The following is an 8,727-nucleotide window of genomic DNA, read 5'->3' as shown; positions in this document are numbered from 1 at the left end:
TATTTCGTGTTTCAAGGTGTTATATACAGTATTTGTTTTTAGATCGTTATTTGTGTAATCGTGTAATTTATTGAGGGTGGTTTCCATCTGCTTTAGGTCTATTACATGGACTATTGTAGTTGTGGAAACTTGCACATTCCCCATACCCTTAAAGATAGTTATTGTCTGTGAGTCGGTGAAGTTTGTTATCTCCATAAACCCATTTGCTGGTCTCAAATACAGCATTGGTAATCTGTAAAAAGTGGTTATTGTGTTTTTATACCCTTGAAGAGGGTATTATAATTTTGGTCAAAAGTGTGCAACGCAGTGAAGGAGACATGTCCGACCCTATAAAGTATATATATTCTTGATCAGGATCACCTCCTGAGTCGATATGAGCATGTCCGTCTGTCCGTCTGTCTGTATGTCCGTCTGTCTGTTTCTACGCAAACTAGTCTCTCAGTTTTAAAGCTATCGAGTTCAAACTTTGCACACATCCTTCCTTCCTTTGCAGGCAGTATATATGTCGAAACGGGATCCGTAGACTATATCCTATAGCTGCCATATAACTGGTTGATCGGAAATGCCATAACTTTGGTGTTTTTTAAGTTAGATGGTTGGGATTTTCCACACATATTATATTTGACCAAAATATCTTATGTACAAAATTTCATAAGGAACGGCCGACTATATCCTAAAGCTGTTATAGAACGATCGAAATTGGCATATTTTTGGTGTTTTTTAAGTTAGAAAGATGTGATTTGGTACAGATTCTATTTTGGGAAAAACAATCTGATTTGTCGAATTTTTTAAGGATCAGCCGACTATATCCTATAGCTGCCATATAACTGATTGATCGGAAATGCTATAACATCGTTTTTTTTCAAGTTAAAAGGATGGGAGTTTCAATGGATAACTCTTTTGTCAAAATAATTCGCCAAATAATGCCAAATTTCATAAGGATCGGCCAACTATATACGATCCGCTATATACCTAATAATATAAGATGCGTGGCGCCACCTAGCGGACTGCGACTCAACTGCAAGGGTATATAAACTTCTAACTGTGCAATTTATCTGCTAACTGTGCTTTGTTTTCCTGCACTCCCCTATGAGCTCTTTTAAGAACTTCCTAAAGTTGCTCAACTTCTGTTTTAAGGTCCTTTGTCTGTAAGTTTGTGAATCTTATTTTAAAATTTCTAACATGTTGTTAGTATAGACTTTGGATTATTACCATATTATTTTCTATGGTTTTAATCCCGTTTATGACGGATGGGTTCAAATATTTTTTTGAATTGCTAACATTTCCTTTTCGGTATAATTTGATTTATCTATTATGTGCCTATGAAAGGGCTGCCTATGTGCCTATGACATAATCGTTTTCCCTGGTTTATATTCATAGTCGTATTCTTCGAGATATGCTTTTCACCTTCTTACTCTAGGATTTCCATTCCAACTACTCAGGGAGTAAGTCAGAGGTTGATGGTTTGTAAAGATTTTTATCTTTGATTTTCCATACAAGTAGTTTCTGAGTGATTTTAAAGCCCAGATGATGGCAAGCATCTCCTTCTCATTGGTGGCATAGTTCTCTTCGGCTCTCTACAAGGTCCTAGATATGAATGAAATGAGTCTCTCTCTTTGTGACAATACCGCACCTATGACATTGTTAGAAGCATCCGTGGTTAAATGAAATTCCTTTTTGAAATCAGGATAATGCAAGATAACTGATAAAAGATAAAAGAGCGGTTTTAATTTTGGTAAAGGAATCTATGGCATTTGTGTTCATGTCAATAAGTTTTTTCCTGGACTCTTTTTTGGACACACGTCCGTGTTCCCCTCTTAAAAGAGAGCTAAGGGGCTTAGCGATCTTAGCAAAATTTCTTATAAACCTTCGGTAATATCCGGCTAGCCGAAGAATAGCCCGTGGATCTTGTTTGGGATAATTGGCAATTGCCATGACCTTGTTCGGGTTAGTTTCGATACCTTTTTCAGATATAAAAAATCCGAGGAATTCAACTTGGTTTTTGTAAAACTCGCATTTGTCTAATGTACATTTTATGTTGGCTTCTTGCAAAGTTTGAATTATCGTTTCTAGATTTTTAGTATGAGATTTGAAATCTTTGCTGAAAATTATTATGTCGTCTAAGTACATAGGTGAAACATATATTACCGATATGTTCCCTTAATATATCATCAAGTGCCCGCTGAAAAATGCCAGGCCCGTTTTTGAGACCAGACGACCTCAAAACGGATCTCAAACCGAACGGAGAAGGCAGTCTTTGGTATGTCGGATGATTTTAGAGGGATTTGGTGGAATTTGTTTAAGGTCGATGACAGAGAATATTTTGTTATTTCCTAATTGTGCTAGAATTTCATTTATCTCAGGGATATGGTATTTATCTGCTATTGTTACTTTGTTAAGCTTGCGATAGTCGATGACCATTCTAAATTTCCTTTTTTCAGAGGCGTCTATTTTCTTCGGGACAATCCACACTGGTGAGTTGTATGGGGAACGAGAAGGTCGAATAATACCGTCCTCTAGGAGTTCATTGATTTTTTTTGCCAATTTCATCCCTTAAGAACATTGGGAATTGATAGAATTTTGACCAAATTATGTTTTTATTGGTTGTTCTTATTTCTGCTTCTACCTTAGTTGCATATGTAGGTTTTTCATTTGGTTTTGAAAAAATTTTCGGGTAATTGCTTAAAAGTTTTTCGAATTCTGTCTTCTGTGATTCTGCCAAATGATTTTTCCGGGGTGTTATAACGTTTACTGAATCACACTTTTCTCCTATTATTTTGACTATAATTGTATTTTTTACTATCATTAACCCTCGTGCTGTATCTATGACTGCGTTTAATCCGCGTAGGCTATCGTTGCCCAATATTGCGTTCAGTTCTGTGTTATTGCATTGTTCTGTGTTCTCGTCATACTCTGCTGTGTATTGTTCTGCGTGTTCCACGTATTCCTCCTGGCTTTGATCTTTTGTTGAATCAGTCATGTTAACTTCGTCTGTGTCCTCTTGTTCTGTTAGAAAAACTTCCTCTCCATAAAGCCATTAAGTTGAATAGCCTTTGGCGTTTTCCCGTTTGATCTATTGGGAAAGGAGGTCTTTTCCCAGCCTCGAAGTTCGGCCTGTTCATGTAGTTGACATTTTTTGTTTGAATAGTGCGATCAATATCCATGGGTTCGGGCTTGGGTTGGGGTTTTACTGAGTTTGGGCGTGGTGGGGCCAGAGGGTGTTGGTACTGTTTTATAAATGGTCGAGATTGGTTAAAATAAGTTTGTTAGTTAAATTGGGGTCGTTGATAGTACATTTGCAAGATATAGATATGAAGTTAAGGTCGTATGAAGAATGTATAGAGAAGTGTTATATAGTAAGAGATCGAATCATTTCGGAAAAGATAAGTATCTTATTATAAAAGATTATAATCACTCAAAAAGAAATGAGATGCTTATAAAAAATATTATAAAGACCTTTGTAACAAACAAAATCACTTAATATGTAGCATAATAATTACATAATTGGAATGGAGGAATATCTAATGGAGGAATATCGAGGTTTCCTAGGTATCGGTACCGCAGCTTTGATGCAAATTTTGCGGAGTTGTCATTTCCTATGACAAAACTGTTAGGAAAAAGCTGAGTTTACAAAGAAGTTCATTCTTTCTTTTGACGGCAGTGAATTTGGCATTTGTATCCGTATTAATGCAACTATTCGACGAAGAAGAAGAAAAACCGATCGCATTCATATGTCACAGTTATTGTAGCAATCGAAAGATTTAGTAAGCATTTAAAGATGCAACAATTCGAAGAGTGACCGATTATTCTAGTCTAACATGGGTTATAAATTTTAAATTACTAGTTCCCGTCGTAAAGGGAAAGACCACATCGTGCCCGATGCTTTGCCTTGAATGTAACAGGAATCTTTCGACACCATTTATGCTGTCAGACTAAGTCGAGCTTTTGTTGAAAGTAGAGCAGAATCAATGTAAACTTCCAGATTTACAACCGTAAACGCGAAAAATTTTTGAATATCCGAACGAAGAACATGATGGCCTCTAACCAAATATAAAGACCGCCAATAGAAAAACAAAATTCAAAACGTCCTTTTCAAAGAATATATATTGATATTCTCGTTTCATATTGGAAATTTTATACGAATGTAAACTTCCAGATTTACAACCGTAAACGCGAAAAATTTTTGAATATCCGAACGAAGAACATGATGGCCTCTAACCAAATATAAAGACCGCCAATAGAAAAACAAAATTCAAAACGTCCTTTTCAAAGATTATATATTGATATTCTCGTTTCTTATTGGAAACAGCCACCTTTTGTTTCAAAAATCGTTGAGATAAAATTGTTGAGCGATCAGCGTTTTGATAGCGACCGAATTAAATACGAGATTCAATTGTTTATATTCAATTTATTCAACTAATTCCGCACAATAAAACAAAAAGCGGCCCGTCAATAACAACTCCCAAAATAAAACAAGAAGAATAACAGCTTTGGCGCAGAAGCTCTTCCAAAGCTCCCAAAAGCGCATGCCCTACAAAATGACAACGAAGTGCATGCGAATCTGGGAGACAAAAGAGAAGATTAAATGCCGCTGCAGATGAACAAATTATCAATATTCTAATTAGCCTATCTGGTGGCTGCTTAGCCCAACATCCTCCCCCCTATTAGGGATAAGACTGTGACAATGCTGCTGAAAGGCAGCTTGTCCAGGTCCCCCGTTGTCAGGCTCGACGGCTCCAGCATTAGGTATGCGAAACAGGTGAAGTACCTGGGCGTGACCGTTGGAGAACGGTTGCGCTTCGCACCACACCTTGCCAATCTGAAGGACCGATTGGTCGGTACGGTTGGACGATTGCGCCGAGTTTTGAGAAGCGAATGGGGCCTCAGCAGAAAAGCTGCTCGCACCATATATGGTGGTCTTTTTGTTGCTTGTGCAGCAAGCGGATCACCTTCGTGCCATGTCCATGAACATGGTGGATAAAACTGTACCACCTTATGATTTGGCCTCGGCCACTTCATAATCTATTCCCAGCAGCTATGTACTATCCAGGGCCACCGACCCGTGACTGTTCTGGAGTCAAAATCGGTAGTGTCTTTGTTGGCACGGCGCCTGACCGGAGGCTGTGATAATTTCTGGTACCACGGGAGCCAGGAGCACACGGAACTTGTTCCGTCCTGGCTATGGTTGAGGCCCCCTAGGGAGCTACGTGGTGGTTGTGGTTTAACACCCGAATGCGGGTAGAGCCTCTGGCTCGACGTGGAGTTGCGTTATACAACCGGGTGCCGTGATCCCAAAGATCGGAAGAGGTTTAGATAGGCCTCCATCCTTAACCGAGGATTAAGTCATGACCGAACAGATTGACTTACATTCGGTATCCGGCGGAACATGGTTCCAAAGGGGCGCTGATTGACGCATAGTTTCATATCCCACGCCCGAGGGGGCCGTGAGATTAAGCCAACATGGCAGGTGCTCACGTTAAACATATCAGACTTTCATCCTCCCCAATATTGAAGGGTGGGCCTTCAATAACAATTTTGGAAGGGCAGCAGACACATCTTTTAACGGATATTCCCTTAAAGATTAAGAACTCACAGGGCGAAAAAGGCACCCCAACTTCTTCCTAACCCTTGACCATGCATTGCTCCCCCCAATAGACCAATGCGGGAATCGAGTTCTCCTAACGAGTTCAGGGGGTCCGGAACGTTAATTCTTCTCCTCTTCTCCTTCTGCATAGGGCAATCCAGCCTCCCGCGATAGTCCAATGCGTCCAGAAACCACCCATCCAAATAGTATATTTTGGGCTACTGGGAGGCAGTGACATAATTGAATTTGGCCAACTGACAATAGGTTGAAGAACAGGCTGGCTCCAATTAGCACGTCCACACCCTGCGGTCTGTGGAAGTTGGGATCAGCCAGCGCTATGCCGTGAGGAATCTTCTATTTCGAAATATCAATTTTAAGGCTGGGCTGACAGTCCCCAATATGAGACACAATAACCGCCTCTAGGTTCTCAATATGTGGTTAGTCGAGACTTCACACACACATTAACGGAGGATCCATCCGTAGCAAACTCAGTGCCGCCGAGACCGGCGACCGCTACACAGCTTTTGGTGCGACGAAGCTGAAGTTGACTTGCCAGCCGCGATGAGATAAGGTGAATTTGTGAAACAGTGTCCAATAACACTCTGCAAGGCAGGAAGGCACCTGATCGACCACGGATGAGGATATTGGCGGTTGGCAGAAGCACTTCAGTAGGGCGATCCTGCGTCAAGACCGTGTTGATTGACTGGGAAGGTGGGGTAGCAACGGCAACACCAGCGGCGGAACCCAAGCTTCGTAGTGGTGGGGAATTGTTTGAGCTGGGCAGCTGCCCGCAATGGTGCAACAAAGCATGATTTCGGCGATTGCACTTTGGGCAACGGGCAGCTGAACATCCGCGTGCAAAATGAACATCCTCCAAACATACAAAGCAGCGGGTCAGCTGTCGCACTTCGTCGTACCGTTGACTAAGTGGCAAGGCAATAAAGCTTGGACATGTAGGAAGCGCGTGCGCCAAAACACCACACAGGGCGCATAGAGCTGGACGGGCGTTAATAATCATGCACGACGATCGGTTATTCGAAGATCTCCCTCGGCCCACTTGGTTAGCTGGTGGATACGTAGCCAAAGAAAAGTCGACGCATTCAAGAGTCCGGCACCTTTGCTCCAAGAACTTGCCATGGACTCCCAAGACGGAAGGCTGTCGTTGTTTCCGGCGAGAGTGTCTTCCCACTTGGCTTTTGTGGCCGGATCCAACTTCTTAGGGACAATCTGGATGAGCAAGCATCCTTGGATCTCGGCAGCTGATCCGGAACTCATGAGAGCCCGCATATACCCATTGAACAGATCCGACAGCTCCCGCAATGTAGCAACAGAACCTGGCTCGACCACACGAAGCTTCAGGATCTCGTTGATGTGAGACTGCAAAATTAATCGCCGATTACTAAACCGATTGCGCAATAGATCAAGAGCCACATCGTAGTTTGCGTCGGTAATTTCCAGCGCTCTCACCGTCTCCAAGGCTGACTCGCGCAGGCATGAAATGAGCCACCGGAGCTTTTCCATATTTGTTAGATGAGGATGGTTGTCAATCGTGGCCTTGAAAAGGGCGAAGAAATCCGGCCAGTCAACATAGCCGCCGCTAAATGTTGGCATCGGCAACGGTGGTAAGGAGGGGGCTGGCTTGTATGGCATGGGTGAGACACCGGCACCGTCGAGAAGTGTGGAGTGGGCAGCAATTCTCATGGAGTGCTTGGCAACCTCCACCTGAATGTCCACCTGCACATCAGTCGCCAGCTGCGATAATCTCCAATAAAGCTCACTCCCGATCTTGTTGAAGTTATGCTCCTCCAACTCTTCTTGAAGCGCGGTGAACCGCTCACGTAAACGCTTCTCCACTGACTCCAGCGCCATAATGGTGCCATCCTCATTCCGCGCTGCAGCCTTCACCTTATGAGGCAGCGCCTCCATCTCCTGGCAGGTCACCTCTGCTCTTCTCCGCAGCATCCTTTCCCGGCTTGCGGCAGCAGATCCAATAGTTCCACATCCAGACTCCATCCCGCAAATCTCCAGCGCGAGTGAATCAAATCGAAAACCAAGAGATTTCGTACCGCAGTTTTTTCAGTTTCTCGGGCAATTAAACTGATTGAACTTCGGGCGCGATCACGTCGGGGTCACCAATGTTGAGCGATCAGCGAATTAAATACGAGATTCAATTGTTTATATTCAATTTATTCAACTAATTCCGCACAATAAAACAAAAAGTGGCCAGTCAATAACAACTCCCAAAATTCAACAAGAAGAAGAACAGCTTTGGCGCAGAAGCTCTTCCAAAGCTCCCAAAAGCGCATGCGCTAAAAAATGACAACAAAGTGCATGCGAATCTGGGAGACAAAAGAGAAGATTAAATCCCTCTGCAGATGAACAAATTATCAATATTCTAATTAGCCCATCTGGTGGCTGCCTAGCCCAACAAAAATAATCTCATTAAACATTTTGGCGGACCCGGGTGGACTTGTTTATTAAAATTTTATAAAATATACAACAAATGACAGTGACACAAAGAATACAAAAACAAAAATAAAAATAAAAAAAAAAGTTGCTCGCGACTGTAGTGCTGGGGACTTTTAAAACAATTAACAACAAACAATATAAAGTTCGCGTCGCGAAACAACATCTGGACTTATTCAGCGCCTTCATTGAAGGAGTCATCGTCATCCCCATGCCCTGCACCTGCATCGAGTTTACTAGGAAAGTAGCCGCAGGATTAAAGGATCCGAACTCAAAACCGCAGGTATTTGTGCAAAAAATTGAAAGTCGAGAAAAGACAAATTAATATTCATCTTGTGCTGGAATATTGCACCCTCCTTTTAATTCTTGGCGCATACGTCCTTGAAAATAGTAGAACTAAAGTGAATAATAAAGTTATATATACATTTCATTAAAATATTGTCAATACATATGAACAATTGCCTGTGAACAAAATTAAGACGCATAAATTATCCTAAAATCACTGTCGGATCCTCGTTTTCGATATTGTAAACAAATAAATAGTTGAAGTGCAGCCAAAAATAATGTTATATATTTTGTGCATAAAATGCAGCGGTGATGCAGCGGTGAACTTATCGTTTTCGCCTCCTTCCGATATCCGCTGCTGTATGTATGCAAGTTAGAACTTTCCTTTTTGT

The sequence above is a fragment of the Drosophila ananassae genome (genome assembly GCF_017639315.1).
Source record: "Drosophila ananassae strain 14024-0371.13 chromosome Y unlocalized genomic scaffold, ASM1763931v2 tig00000255, whole genome shotgun sequence".
NCBI lineage: Eukaryota > Metazoa > Arthropoda > Insecta > Diptera > Drosophilidae > Drosophila > Drosophila ananassae.
This window is presented reverse-complemented; position numbering follows the sequence as displayed.